At 32.8% G+C, this 16565-nt stretch overlaps 1 pseudogene; it reads right to left on the minus strand.

Moving 5' to 3' along the window:
- Window positions 1-402: 402 nt before the first annotated feature.
- LOC143389513 (la-related protein 1B pseudogene) lies at window positions 403-1571 on the minus strand (annotated as a pseudogene).
- Window positions 1572-16565: the final 14994 nt, after the last annotated feature.

The raw sequence follows: 16565 nt of genomic DNA on the forward strand, positions 1-16565 counted from the left end.
TCTTCAATTTCTTACCCCTTAAATGTCCACATTAATAAATATTACAGTCCATGTGAAATATCTTAACACATGAGTTATGCAATGTTCACCATGGCAAAGGGAAGATCAAGAGCCAAAGTTCTGTCAAGCTGAGAAAATTTACACAGTCCTCTTTCTCTGCTTTATTGACCTGGACACAAGTACATATGCCTGGAAACAAAAGATAGAACCTTGAAGTATTTCCACAGTGATAACAATTAGCTTCCCCCTCAAATAAAAGTAGCCATGCCATCTCAGTCCAGCCACACAGGAAAGGGCAGGCAGCTCCTGGAATGTCAGCAGTCGTCCCCAGCTCTGTCTTGGGTCATGGCACAGGTGGTCATCTCCACTGTCATGCAGCCGAGGGGTCAATAGTGGACACTCTCACACAGAAGGCAGTCTGGTGGCTTCTATCTCTACAGCATGCTTTGTTCCAGTATTTACAATGCATTTCAGTGAGCCACTTGCTCTACTGCACATCCCCATCAGATGACATCCAGGGCATTGGTAGATCATCACCCTGAGTATTTGTCAGCAAAAGGCTTGTCCTTGCACAAACTTTGGACAATTCACCAGCCAAGAGAAGTTTGTCTGTGGCACACTGCTGGGAGGAGGGCTCAGGATTGGCCATTTTTCTGGTTCTATCTTTCTCCTCATTTTCTCACCTGCAACTTCTATTTTTGTGCTGTCCTTCAGGGCCTCTAAAATGAGGTTAAAGTTTGTTCTGAGAGCCAATCAGGGAAATAGGCAAGAAAACTTGCTCATCCATCTTTCTCTAACAAAAAAGTCATGTTCCAAGTTTTCTCTACTGAAGTAATATTCAATTCAATGCTTAATATACTCTTTAAGAAATGCTTCTTCCTCAGGATACACCTGCACACCCATACTGTCATAATAGTAATACATCATACTGGCATTAATTTCTGTTTGAAATGGCTGATCTGTCCTTTCACCATGTTGTCGGTAACCAAATGAATAATCAAAGTTCACTCAAGAGTTTCCTCTGCCTCATCTTGTTCCCATTTTGGTCCTCTTCCTCAACTTCTGAAGGAACCTCAGATATTACTCTCCTCTCTCCTCACACTATATACTTTATCCTGATTATCATCTTTTTTTTTCTCAGTCTTGCCTCCAACTTCCTGTGTCATTTCTCCTGTTATTATGGGAAGACTTGTTTGCTTCAGGTTGACACTGAGAGCTGTTCTGGGATCCAGATCTCTTCTGACTCTCTGGTCTTAGATCATCTAAGTGCAGCAATACCCACTTGTGTTAATTGGCTCTCTATCCTTGAGTGCTTGACTGGGCCTCATCGTCCCTGACATTTTCAATGGGACCATCTAATTTTGTTTCCCAATTTTCTTAATCTCACTGTTACTCCTCTTTTCAACCTTCTTTTCTTTTTATTTTGTAGTTTTGGGCTTCTTATTTCTTTGGCTGATGACACTTTGAGACTGCAAAAAGGTTTTTTCAATGCTAACTCTCCTGGTGTTGGCCAGTTTGCCATATGGCTGAAATCACTGGCCTCATTGGAATTCGTTGAGTTTTCCTGCTTTTATAACTTCGCCTGCCGGGCAGCGCAGGCTTCGGCTGCCATGTGGAGGCAGGGGAGTAGTGCTGGAGAGGCTTTTTAGTTCAGGCCTTCTCCTTTGGCGGCAGCGGCTTCGCCCCAGGGTCAGACAAGGCCGGCGGCTCCCTGTCAACACGGCCCCTGGCCCATGCTAGGGGAAGCAACAGCGGCTACATGGGCATGGCCACCAGTGGCACACTGTGGCCCAGCACCTGCGCAGGATCTCCACGCGTTCCCACGCTTGTGGCGGCCCTCGCTGCCTCCTTTCCCTCCCTTTCTGGCCAGGGCAATTGCTCCACCAGCAGGCTCACCAAGGCCATCAGAAACTCCCTCTCCACGCGGCCATGAGCAGGTCATCCCTCCCGAGAGGGAGCGGAGGACACTGGGGGGAGAGCAGACATCCTTCACCCACCCAGGTCTCCCCTGATAGAGGGCGCCCAGAACCAGGGGACTGGGCTGCGCATCTCTGTGGTGGCCAGGATGCTGAGAGTCCGCCTGTGGCTGTAACTGAGGCCAAGGGCATGCCAGATGCCCAGGCCGGGAGTCGAGCAGCTGGACTCTTGGTCCTGTCACCAGAGAGTACTTTTCCGATGATGAATTTTCTTCTTTTAATGTTCTTCACAATTTGGACAGGCTTAGATCTTCCCCAATTATCAAGTGGTTTTTTTTTTTTTTTTTTTTTTTTTTTTTAGCTTAACAGTTACTTTCTCAAATTGTTTTCTGTTTTCTTATATTTTTTTGATGCCTAGCAAAGAAAAATGAGGTTATTCCCTTAACACTTTCCTTGGAAATCCCTTCAGCTAAAGTTCATCACAAATTCTGCTTTGTATAAAAGAGAACAAAACTCAGACAAGTTTTGATCACTATATAATAAGAGTTATCTTTCACCACATTCCCAATTATATATTTCTCACTTTGCCCTTAGGTCCACTCCTGCTGTGTATTAATACTCATAGTTATACTAATATTCTGTTTATGGCATATGTGTATCTTCTAAGGCACTAGAGATTTCTATCTAAGCTCTCAACAGATCAGTTTTGGAATTCATGTCTACCAACAGTCTCTTTAAAAAATCTAGACTTTTAATCCAATTTCTCCCAGCCTTCACCTTTTATCCAATTCTAAAGTCACATTAATAATTTCTGGCCCTTCAGGATCTCTTTATTATTTCTTTTATAGCTGATAACATTGGAAGACATCAGTTCTTCTCCATATATTTTCTTCTGTCTGCCCCATATTTTTCTCTTCTTATCTCTTATTCTGGGTCATCTCTTTATCTCAAGACCTTTTACTTTGTTAAACATACAAAGATGGTGTTTTCCTTAACAGTGAAATGTATATGGATTCCAGAATTTGGACATGGAGACAATACATTGAAAGCCACCATTCCATCCACTCCAGGTAGAAGACACCTGTGTGAGAGGACATGGAGTTTGCCTAGAGGTTGTTGAGAGAGTAATCTGACTACAATGAAAACCTGTTCAGTGTTGTAAACTATTAGAAAGATTGCCCAAAGCAATCTCTCTACCATATTCATTGTATCTTGGAAGAATTGTTCATTTAGCTCCTATCAGCATCTCATGTCTTCCAGCCTGCAGCAACAGCTTTCTAACTCCTCCTCCTATTTTCCCATAATACAGGCCTCACACTCTAGTCACTGTTATACTTTTAGTACATTCCAAATTTCTTTCTTTATATAGCAAAGACCTAAATGAGACAAACCATAGATATGTCTTAGCCCTCACTGTTGGATTTGTAAAAGAAATAATTAAATAAAAATAATTTATAACATTTAAATAGTGTTCACTATGTACTAAATGAGGTTAAGAAATTCTACGTATTAATAACACTAACTTGAACTTCAAAAATTATCTTCATTTCACACATGAGTAAATTAAGATAGGATGGGTTTAGTGTCTAGTGCAAGGTTGCAAACTCAGTATGAAAGTAGTGAGGGGCAAGATCAAGGATCAAAAAAAAACTGGAGGTAAAATATCAACTTTTACAAATTAGTTGTAAAAGATCAGAGAATAGATATTGATGTATTTGTGTTTTTCTAGCATTCACATTAGAATAAAATTAACCAGTAAGATTATGGGCTTCTTAACAATCCAGAAAGCACTCTCTGTTCTGTAAAGCTGCTTAGAAAATTAGCTAGAGAATAAGCCATTTTTGTCTGGGATCTCCTCAAATCCCTCTTCAATGAGCCTCTCTTACTCTTCTGGACCAAACTGAATAAAGTTGGACAAGAGGCCTGAAAAATGATCTGATCTCTCCAAATTGAAGCATGTGAAGTGAAGAGCACATTTTCCTTCCCACTCTCTCCCTGAGCTTCACTAGTCCTTTACTTCTGTTGCAACTTTTCATCACTGCCCTGAACTGAGTTCCCAGGTTCTCAGATTAGATTCCTTAGAGTTTTAGTGGCATGTTATTATTTTTATTTTTAAAGAAAAAGCTTGTTGATAAAAGGTGGTTCTGTTTTGAATTTTAAAATTTATATAACATGAAAATACCTGCTTTCTCATATTGTCTGATATTGTTAGTCTTATTCATTGGTTTTATTGATCATGATAATTATGCAAAAATGAGTTTTTTATGATTTCTTATTCACAGCTCTGAACTTCAGAAGGAAAGTTCAGGAATCAATTATTCTTTGATTTATATTATTTCTCTTACAATTTATCATGAGTAAACATGTTTTTTTAGGTGGAACAACAAGTCCATTTGTAATGTATTTTATATATTTAATGATTTTGCATAAGATTATAAAATATATTAATCTAGGGCCTAAGGGGGGGAAGGAAAATTCTCACATTGAGGAAAAGAGGAAAGAATATGATATAGATGAGAGAACTTTGTTGCACATAAATTTCAGAACAATTCAAACAATGAACTCTTGAACCCAGATTTTAAAGAGTTTTTTAAGACATCTATGCTAAAATGGCTGTTATTCAATACATACTTGTTGAAGGAATGGCTAGCAAATAATAATACATTACTTTTTAAACAATCATGTCTCCCTACTTGGGATGCATTTTCCTCAACTTTCATATTTATTCCTTAGGTCTCATCTTGAATGTCACCATATCTGGAAAACCTTCCTGGCTTCCTGTGAAGTGAAGAGCACATTTTCCTACCCTACTCTCTCCCTGAGCTTACACTAGTCCTTTACTTCTGTTTCAACTGTTCATCACTGCCCTGAACTGAATTCCCAGGTTCTCAGAATAGATTCCTTAAAGTTTTAGTGGCATGGTATTATTTTTATTTTTTGGTTTTTTAATTTTTATTTTACACTCCTGTATTTAACTGGCACAGAGAAAAAGGAAGTGCTGTTTTCCTAGATCTTCCATAAGAGGGATGACCTTTGTTCCTATCTCTACTATATAGCCACAACTCTCTGTAATTAGCTCTACACAAAACAGCATCATTTTACCTAAGTAAGGTCTCATGAAATTCTAACTCTTCAGTAGATACTTTTGAACTCACATGAACATTTGATTTATATTATTAAGGGTCCACATACTAATGCTATTTTTAATTTTCCACAGGTTTAGAAAATACTTTTATTTAAGATTGTAGATTTAAAAGCTCTGTGCTGAAGTGATTTTTTTTTTAATTTTCAGCTTTATGGGATGCTTTTTATGCAAGTAATTTGCCCTTATGTTCTTGGCCACACTCCTCTTTTCCACTGTTAATATTAGCAACTGCCACCAGCTGCTTCCCCTAACCTCGAGGATGTCATAAAAGTTTTTTTCAAAGCTAAAATATTTGGAAATTGAAAGTTAATATCATATGGGGAAAAGTAAAAGTTCTTATATGGGCAAAAATTTTCTTTAGATGTAGGGTTTGTATAAAAAAACATGTTAATAACTGTGCAGTTTTGCAGGTAGACAAATAATTTCATTTTTCCATTTCCATAAAACTGGCTGAGTTGAAACGAGGTGGACATCACTACCCTAAGTACATGTGTGAAAAAGGCATGAGTGGTGTGAATATGCTTTACATGCAAGCAGAGAGATGACAAATTGTGCTCTTCAAATGTAATATGAATTGCAATGCATTCTGCTGTCATATATAACAAATTAGAATAACGAATTTTTAAAAAAGAAGCTGAAGGGATTTGGATATACTTTCACCATTAAGATTATTTAAAGCAAATTTCATTAGTTTTATATTTAATTGTTATTAAAATAAAAATGTTAATCAGAATAATTTTTAATTCATTAATACTGTTATTGGAACTCATAACTGATACAGGTCTAGGGCCTTGAAAAATTAATCCTGAATTTGGAGCCATGATGCTTGCTTTCTTAGAGGGAGTTTTTCAGAGCACGTCAATGGCTTCTAGGCCAACAAATTTTGGGGCGTATATCCAGATAAGTCCTAGAGAATGTATTTACCCAAGAACACTAGCCTATTTATGAAGTTACGTTAGTACATATATCAATGTATATCTATGTATATATTCTGAAATTATTAATACAATCTTATAAAGCATTATTTAATGTAGTTTTAAAAGGTAGCCTTTTAGAGCTGGGGTTGTAGTTCAGTGGGAGAGCACTTGCCTAGCGCATGTGAGGAACCTGGTTTCAGCACCACATATAAATAAATAAATAAAAGGTATAAAAAGATAGTATTTTATAAAGAAATATAATTTATAACTGTGTTATCTTTATCTACTTTTTTCACACAAAATAGTGCATTTGCATTTTTACTTAATTGTTTTAGGCAAAACTCACTTCCACTTGGATAAAAAATACTATTCATTATTTTATTTAAGCAAAACAATAAAGCCTATCCAATGTTCAAAATCCTTATTATGATCCAGAAGTCTGACTACACATACATTTCAAATGTCTAAGAATTACATGTGTATATTATATATGTAAATGAAACCTACAATGTGTAACTTATTTAGGCTCAGCTTGTCCTTATCCCATAAGGTCTTTTTTTTCTTACTTGAGAAGTAAAATAAAATAGAAAAAAGATGGTATTGTTAAGGTCATATTAATCTATAATAAGTTAGCTATTAATGTGCCAAATATTAAGTTCACCCTCCAAAACTCATCATTTTTCATTTAATACAATCAGATAAATGAGTTTGGAAGACAGAAGCCACCCAGGAAAACATCACTCTTGAATGCACAAATGTAGCATAAAGAAAATGGATATTAGTTGGAGTTTGAAGAAATCTCAGAAAAGCTTTCTAGGTATTGGCTTTAGTCATAATTTGGAGAAGAATCTTTTTTTATCTCAGCTGTCAAGAACCATAAGAGATATTTAAAATGTTTTAAAAACTTTAATGTATAATAATCTATTATGCATGTAATATCATGGAAAAAACAATTTCAGGATTGAAGGAGTTTAAAGAATCTGATGTAACTGAATTTCTGCCTGAGTCCATACGAAACCCACATATAAACTTTGAGAACACACTACATACCTACTTTATGGTAGCAAAGAAAAAAGAAAGGCAAATTGGGAAATTGTGCTTTCACATTTTATTGACTTTCCTAATATTTGAATATATTTCTGGTAGTAAATATAAGCTAATACACTATTTATTCAACTAAGCCAAATCACATTTGAATTTCTGTCCTGCAACTCCAAATGTCTTAAATGATATACTTTTTCTTCATTCATGTCAACCACCCTGACCTAAACTGGCATCTTTGCTAAACCTGTAACTCTCTTAGTCTTTCCTTTTAACTAATTCCAAATTAGTCCTATAATTTACTCTCCAAACCATATCCATACTTTATATTTGAAATACAAATGTCATTTTGTCTGATCATAACTTAAAATGCTTTGAAAATTTTTTTCAAGTCTCCAAAAGTAATGTACAAAAGCCTTATAATCTCCTATAAATTTCCCTAATAGACTCCTGTCTACAACCTCAAATTCACTTTTTATACAATTTCCCCATGTACTTTGTTTTAGTCAAAACCTTTCTTTTAATAAAAAATATTTGAAGGTAACTTTATTTCTACAGTAATAGGTACTTTGTATTTAATATTCTGTATTTTATAGGTGCAATTCCTTCTGAAAGCCAGCTAATTTGCATAATGTGGAGAACACAGATATGCCATTTAAAAAGATTAATATTCCCACAGGTTAATTAATATACTAACAAAAAGCCTTGTTCAAAATCTTAACAAGGTAGAGACCCTTAATTTTGTTTGGTTAAAATTTAAAAAAAAAAAAAAGAAAGAAAGATGAAGAATTAGACAGGAATATATGCAGGACCCAGCACAAACTAACTGACCTGTTCGAAAATTGTATTTTGAATTATATTACTCACCTATCAGAGCAGTAAAAGTTTTCTTGTTTTATAGTTCAAAAATAGAATTATCTATTTTTCAGTCTAATTATTTCAAGTGTGACTGACTATATTATTTAGAGAAAAATTATGCTAAAATTAATATAATATTGCTTTGCATTAACTTTTGATATTTATTTGTACAACCACATGTGTACATATGAGAATTTTTCCACTTTATTTAAGAACTGTTTTCATGACATTTCTGGCTGCAATTGTTCATCAAATATTTCAATTCTATTCCTAAGTTGTCACTTCAGGGGGGAAATGTACACTCATTAAATTTTCTGGCAATTAAAATAAAACTTTTAAGGAAAATTTCATCATGCAAAGAATTTGCTTCCTTAACGTTAACTACATTCTGATCTGTATTGTTATGTCTATTCGAAATTCTATCCTACTCTTCTTTTTATACCTCTCCTTTCCAAATGTTTTCCTACACCTTCCAATCAGAAGTGCATCCTATTTGTGTATCTTTATTGTGGTTAATTGCACTCATAGACCTTTTTCAGTTATGCTCCTTTCAGATGATTTTCTCACTGTTGATGACAGAGGAAGGCAGGTTGTCTAGCACCTGGTCAAAGTCTTCCTTTACACGTAGTCTACTGGTTTATGGTTATCATATGTAGTTTTTAATCTGATTCTTCAAGTGCATCAAAGTTTCCCATTGAGCTTATCTTTAAATTATCTCTCTGGCATTTCCTTCTGCCTATCCCAAATTGCTGAAAGAAAGGGCTTAGACATAATTATATAAATAAATCACTAGGTGCCCAGATCAAAGGAGATGAAGAAAGGCAAAGGAAAAGCAAATGGAAAGATAAAATATGATTTCAAGTGTATGAAAATGAAGAGCAAAATAAAATGAACCTATGAGCAACAAAGAGCTTAATAGTTCCTTTTTAATTGTTTTGTAGAAGTAGTTTATTTGAAACAACATCTGAAAAAATAAAACTAAACCAAAACAAAGCAAAACAAGCAAACTCCCACAAGCTACACAACTAGCATTATTCTGTGCAGCTTATGAAATTCAAAACTCAGGTTTAGAATTGTGTTTGTTATAGCACTTTGCACAAAGTGACACAAACAGTAAATAGCCTAATTGATGTTAGGATCAAGGTCTTAGTAGAGGGCTAGCTAATATTCATTAAATAGCACAGAAATAATTTTCACACTAATTGCTTTTTAATTCATATACTCTATTTAAACTATGACACTGATGGTATTGTGGAGATAAGATCACCTTCTTGATAGATTTGTCTTATTCATTCATATCTATTCTTCCACCTATGCATCTCACAATCAGGTAATAAAATTCACTGGTTGCTTGCAAACATACAAATATGTGTGGACAAAAGTATAAGTTGATTCATGTGCTGAAATCTCAAAATGAGAGATTTTATTACTGGACAAATTATAGAAGAATAAACTGTACTCAATTTTCACTCCAGAAAACTCTTCTAAATATGGCAGACATCAGGTAAAGTGGGTGCCTATCTATCCATCCATCCATTATCTTCTAACTAATGTTTATCTATCAAACTATATATGAATATTTTCTCAATAAGTATAATTAGCATTATGAATTTCTATTTTTCAAGCTACTTCAACTAAAAATAGACAATGGATACTTGTTGAATAAATTGAAAATGGTAATGCCCACTTCTTTTATTCAGCTTCTTTTAACTAATGCAATGATTTCTACAAATATTTTCTGGTTTTTTTACTTGTTTTGTTTGTTTTCCATTCAGCTCTAACAAATTAAAATTAAATAACAGGATAATAATGTTGAAGTAGTTTCCTTGTCAAGGGAAATGTTCAAAAATAATAAATACAAGGAAGCTATGATGGGTTGGAAGATCAATTAATTTTGAAATCAAATTTATGCTAGATTTATATAAAAACAAACTTTTTTCCCATGAACACTTGATTTATATAGCTAGTTAACTTTTTCTACTTTAATAAACAAAGACCTTTAATCAATTTTACTCCTGCTGTGACTTTATTTAACATCTATTTCTCATATGCTTACTTTTTAATTTAAATTATTTGCTTAAGAACTATAATCTATTTGAAAGTTGACAAAAATGTTTAATTTATCTTTTTTTTAAGTCAGAAGCTGAGGATATGGAATTCATTTAATAATACTACTTAATGGATGCCTTTCACTGTCAAAATTGATTTCTAAACAATGCAATCAAAATTTACTATTGGAAAACTAGACTATTGCATGGTAGGGACTACTGGAGGCATGTGGGGTTTGGCTGGAGGAAGGAGATCACTGGGGGTATGGTTTTGGACTATAACCATCCCTGGCCTCTTCCTTTCTCCCCCACCCCACCTCACCTTTTACTTTCATGAGCTGAGCATTTTTTATCCATCATATTCCTTCACCATGATGTTCTGCCTCAACTCAGACCCACAGCAATACAATTGACTGATTATGAAATGAGGACTCCAAAACCATCAACAAAAATAACCTTTTACTCCTCTAATTGTCCTTATCAGGTACTTTGGTCATGTGTACAAAACGCAGAATAACACATTTTGAATTTGTGAAGTTCTTCTTTCACTGAAGGATTATTCAAACATTACCTACAAATTTAATCAGGAGTTTCTGCTATTGTATCCCTCTGCTTATGAAGGACATGTACCATTGAGGAAAAGAAGAAGCTTATTATTTGAAGATAGTTTTAGTGAAAGAGAATAGCCATGTGAAAAGATTTTTAAAATATTTTTAGTTATATATTGATATAATATATTTGTTTTTATTTTTGTGTGGTGATGAGGATTGAACCCAGTGCCTCACATGTTGGAGGCAAGCACTCTGCCACTGAGCCAAACCCCCAGCCCGTGAAAGAATTTTTTTTTAAAGGAACAAAAATATCTTCATCTCTTTTACCATATGGATTATAGTATTTCCACATAATAAGCCAATTGGCATATAATTTAATGGTTGTTTGTATTCCCTACGTTCAAGAGACTAACTGCCATTTAAAGACCAAAGCATCTGAAAAGAATATATATATATATATATATATATATATATATATATATATATATATATACACACACATTTGAAAAACCACATGCTGATAATGAACATCTGCATTTCTCTATTTAATTTACATATGGCTAAACCTTAAAAAGTTGCAAAGATATCATCATAATTATCTTATGAACTTGGTTAAGGGTTACATCCTGATTATTTTACTTTAATTTTCAATTATGTTCTCACAGTCTCTAAAATTTTCCCTTTGAAATCATGTTTAATTTTTATATTATGATAAATAAGTTATTTAAATATCTTTAAAGAAAAAAACATAAATATTTTGAAATATTGTTGTGAATGATATTTTAATATAAATTAACAGCTGCTTTGTGATTGCAATTTTGTAAACCATTCTCAGTATACCTATAATTTATCAAATCAATATACATAGAAAGTGACAAATTTATTTATTGGTTTGGGGAAATACTATATAATAATCTTCCCTAATTATAAAAAATGAGTGAGAAAAATCACATATTTAGTTAAGTTTTATATAAACCTTTTCTATAATACTTTTTGTTACTTTAAAAATTTCAGATGGAATCAGTAGTTCTATACCCATAAGTCCTGGATGAAATTATACAACATTTGAATCAGAACATCATAGAGTGTTCTGTTTATTAACGTATGTGTGGACTCATTTAATTTATGCACACTTGCTGAATTATACATTTGCAAAACAACCAGACACCTCATGAAAAGTTAAACATGGTGCCAATAGTAGAATACCAAGATTCAAAGTGCTAATTTTTCCATTAGAATTTTCTAAAATAAACTAACTATATACCCACTGATGTGGAGATTAAGAAAACACTTGGTGTAGCATTGCACAGAATTACTTAATATTGTTTAGATTTTCAATGCATCTTATTGGTAAAGGAAGATATATATTTAACAATATTGATCATATATTCAAAGCTAATATTTAGTGAAATGTTAAATACCAAACAAAAATGCTTCTGAATTTTCATAAGGTAAGAAATTTTTGAGAGAAAATATAAATTTTTAAATATTAACTTTCATCATGAAAAAGTTGCTGTTGTAACTCAACTGTGTCTTCTGCACATACTACCATACTATTTTATCTTTGCCATATGTCACATGTTGAAATGCAAAGAATGTGGGTTTTTGTATTTGTTCCATACCTAAAGAAATCCAGGTATTGACTTTCACCTATTAATAATAAACATAATTTTAAATGATTACTAATTTATATATACCCATTCGGAATGGAACTTATTCTTATTTAAATCCTATTATTTTATTTGAGCTAACTTGAAAATAGTCGTTTTTATTATAAAATACTGATGTTTATGCTGATGTTTATAAAATACTGATTTTTCAGAGTCACCATCCTGCCTTTAGTGAAGGACACTTTTGTCTGAAGGGGTGCTTCTTTCTTCTTCTTTTTTATCTCCATGTGCAAACACATGATTTTATTAATCTTTTTCACTCCATATCACATTCTTACATACACAGTGTTTGGCACATAATTATATATAAAAACAATCTGATAGATTCACATATATTTCACCCCCAAATAGTTGATTTATCTTGCCTTTGTATCAGAATATATATATATATTAATTGTTGTCTTTTAAAAAAAATACTAAGAAATTTTAAGAAAGGAACATAATAGAGAAAAAGTAACTAGTACATTAAGGATAACAGCAGGCAAGCAATGTAGTATTTAGACTTGGGTAAGAGAAAAGATACAGAGATATTATGAAAAGAAAATTAATTTTTGAATCTGAAATAAAATTGAAAATTTGTATTATAAATATATTAGACCAACAATATCTCTGTAACATATAAATTTTTTATACATGCAATAAAATATAAAACCACAAGTAATGACTTTGATGAGATGGTAAGACTCTGAGAAAAATCTCTCATTGATTTCTGTTTTTATTTCAATTTTATTAGTAATCCATCACTTTTAAATTCAGCCTCACACAAAGATTTAGAACATGGGGAAATATAACCAAGTTTTCTGTTTTTTCAGAATATAACTTGAGTGTCTTGTACTCCAATTCCCAACAGAGTCCTCATTTCCTTCTTAAAAGTCATAAGCACAGTCCATATCTCCATCAACATTCTGGTTTTTTGAGCTCCCACTAGAATTACTCAGCTCCACTTTGAGTTTTCTAAAGCTTTTCCAGCTTGCACCTCTAAACTATTAATTTTTTCCCACAAACAAGTTCCAGAGATTTCTGAATCACATGGTCATGTTAATTATAGCAAGGACCCCACTTCTCAGTACCAATTTCTGTTAGTCAACTTTTCTGTCACTGTATTTCCCCCAAAGAACACATTTAAGGAGGAAAACTTTATTTGGGGATCATGGTTTCAGTGGTCTCAGATGGCCAACTTCATTGCTTTTAGCTCAAGGTGAAGCAGTACATTATGGGGGAAAGGCCCAGAAGAGAGAAGCTGCTCAGCTCATGGTGGAGTCAGGAAACAGACAGACATGGGGGAAAGAAGAGACAGAGAGAGAGAGAGAGAGAGAGAGAGAGAGAGAGAGAGAGAGAGAGAGGTGTCAAGATAGAGAAGTTTTCAGAAAGAATCAGTGGATTTTTGATTAGTTCCTTTCTTTTAACAAATCAAAGTGCTAATATTTTATAGAATAATTATCATGTATTTAAAATATTAATATTTGGTAAAGAAATTAAATAAGGAATACAACTTTTAGATTATGCAAATTTTTGTATGTTAGTTTCAAACTAGTTGTCAACTGCCTACCTAAATGGAACATAAGCAAAAACCAGAAATCAGAAATAATTGACATAGCTATAAGAAGAAATGATGTGTGCCTCTCGCCTCTCATGGGAATACCCAGATTGATTAATTTTCTAATTACGCTGATTTTTCCTATTTCTTTCATGCTCACTTTTGGCTTGTAAGTAATAAATATTTTATTAGTTTGTCTTTTTGAAGGGAGGAAATAACACAATATCTCTACCTACCTATTTACACAAAGAAATATTATTTAGAGAGAATATGTTTTTAAGGTACAAAAATGCAATTAGTTAGGTGGAATAAGTTCTAGTGTTCTAGAGTGTAGTAGGATCAATGTGGTTACCATTATTTGTCAGCTCTGGAGTTTGAACTCTGAATGTTGCACATAGTAGTTACGCATTCTAACACTGAGCAACATCCCCAGCCCTGGTTGACAACAATTCATTATATTTCAAAATAGTTGGGAAAAAAAGAAGTTTTAATGTTCCAAACACACAAAATGATAAATATTTAAGGTTATGGGTATGAAATTATCCTAATTTGATTATTGCATATTACATACATGTATTGAAATATCACAGTACTGCACTCCATAAATATGTATGATTGTTACATATCAATTTCAAAAAAAAACTAATATATTTTCATATTAAAAGATACTGAAAGACATTAAAAAGATAATATTTTGAAGTCAGGGTAATTTGATAACACTACATAATGGAGAGTTTTATAAAAAAAATCAATGTTTTACCTTTTAATTGCTTTTATTAGGAATTACGCACATCAAGGCTATTCCTAGATGACACTTTTTGTTCACTAAAGACAAGCTATATTCTTATTTCCAATGCTGTGAAAGTACATTAATATAAGAACCTTATTATTCTATAATGACATCCCATTTTGACAATAAATTACCAACACAAAGAAGGATTTAACTCATTTTATTTCTACTTAGAAATGCAAATTTTTTTGGAATGACACTCATTAAGATGTCCAAATGAGGGAGTCATTGAAAATCATTTTTCACAATGAAATTAATCATAGTAAAAGTGAATGTGCCAATATAAAACATTATTCTCTTTATAGATTTATATGGCCATGAAAGTTAGCATGGTACATGAATTAATTATGGATGTTTAGACTGAGACAGCTATAGTATGTTTACCAGTTCTTGAAACTCATATGGTTTCAGTAAATTCAGTTAAGTTTTCAGTGCTTCAGCCTCACCTTTTATATAATGGTGATGTTATTCACCATAGTGACAAAGACTAAAGGAAATATGCAAGTGATTATGGTTTGGAAATCATTAACTATTACATAAATGACATTTGTTTATTTTGCTTAAGAATTTAAACTATACTGGACAGGGTAAAAACTTTGAAATACCCTCCATTTCCATTAAGCATCTATAAGCATCTACATTTCATTTTATATTTTTAAAACATTTTCCCCAGTGCAATTTATTTCAAATGGCTGCCTTAGAACTGACTCCTATTTATGTACCATGGGATATATTACAGTATTCCTCAGGCTTTTTGATAGCCTTCTTCCCTGGCCTATCTTCTCATATGGTCTACAAATCCCTATCTCACTCTAATGTTCACATCTAGGCACCTCAAGCAGCACCTTTGCTTAGTTACAGAACAAAGCAAGACAATCTTGTCCTACTTTTGAGTATTTTCTAACTTATGTGTGACTTGCAATGTTGTCTGCTGTCTTCTATTTAGGTTTTCAAATATCAATGGGATAAATGTTAACTTCTAGAAACTACTGGCTCTAAATTTTCCTTCCAACCATTGGTTGTGGTGATAGTGTACTTGGAGTGAATGTGGGTGGATGGAGGTGGCAGGATGTAACTGTTGCCATTTCAGCACAGATCCCTTCAGTCCTTTGAACAGCAAGAGCTGCTTCTTAATCTCTACTTTATGTTGATGATAAGCCATGAGATAAGAATTTAGTATTTGCAAATTTTCCACTATTCACATTCGGATTTATGGGTTTTGTCTCCTTTCAAGAAATTCTGTATGTTATATGGGGTTTTCCATATTTTTAATTTCAAGTAATCTATATTATCATACATGAAGGAAAATCATGAAGGACAACAATATAATTATACCACATTTTAAATTCATTCTGCCTCTCTCTGTCTTCAATTTAGTTGACATACTTAGTATATTTTTATGTCATTAATTTATTTATTAGGGCTGCCATTTTATTTTTTTCTGCTGTGCAATCATTAGTTTTGATTCTGTTTCTTGACTTCTGATGTATTACTTGAATATTGTTTAGAATTCCATTTTGATATATTTGTAACATCTTTAAGTGTTTCTCTAGATGCAGCTTTAATATTTTTTTTCCTGAAGTTTATATTATATATGCATAACATTAAATTCAACTGGTATGATACTGTATCCCTATAAATGAATTTCAAAAATCTTACCTTCATTATGTCAATTTTCTTTCACTGTTAATAACATGTTTTAATTAATATCTATATAATTAAGAATATGTCAGATGATATTGTTATTTTTGTTTTAATCATCAAATATAATTTAGAATACTAATTAGGAGAAGGTGATGTAATGTGTTTACACATACACCTATTTCATATTGTTTGTTCTTAAGCTTCTAAGATTATTTCTGTCATTTCTTTTCTCGTTTGAAATCTACTTTCCACCATCCTTTTAGATAGCTTTGTTGATGATGATTTTATCACTGTTATAATTATTAGCTTTCATTCAACTAAATTGACTTTGATATTTCTTTAGTTTCTGAGATATATTTTATTGTAGATAGAATTCAGGGATGGTTGTTTTTTTCTCTTACTCCTTAAAAATATTGTTAAACGTTCTTTTGACTTTTATGGTTTCTGA

The sequence above is a fragment of the Callospermophilus lateralis genome, unplaced genomic scaffold (assembly GCF_048772815.1).
Source record: "Callospermophilus lateralis isolate mCalLat2 unplaced genomic scaffold, mCalLat2.hap1 Scaffold_63, whole genome shotgun sequence".
Lineage (NCBI taxonomy): Eukaryota > Metazoa > Chordata > Mammalia > Rodentia > Sciuridae > Callospermophilus > Callospermophilus lateralis.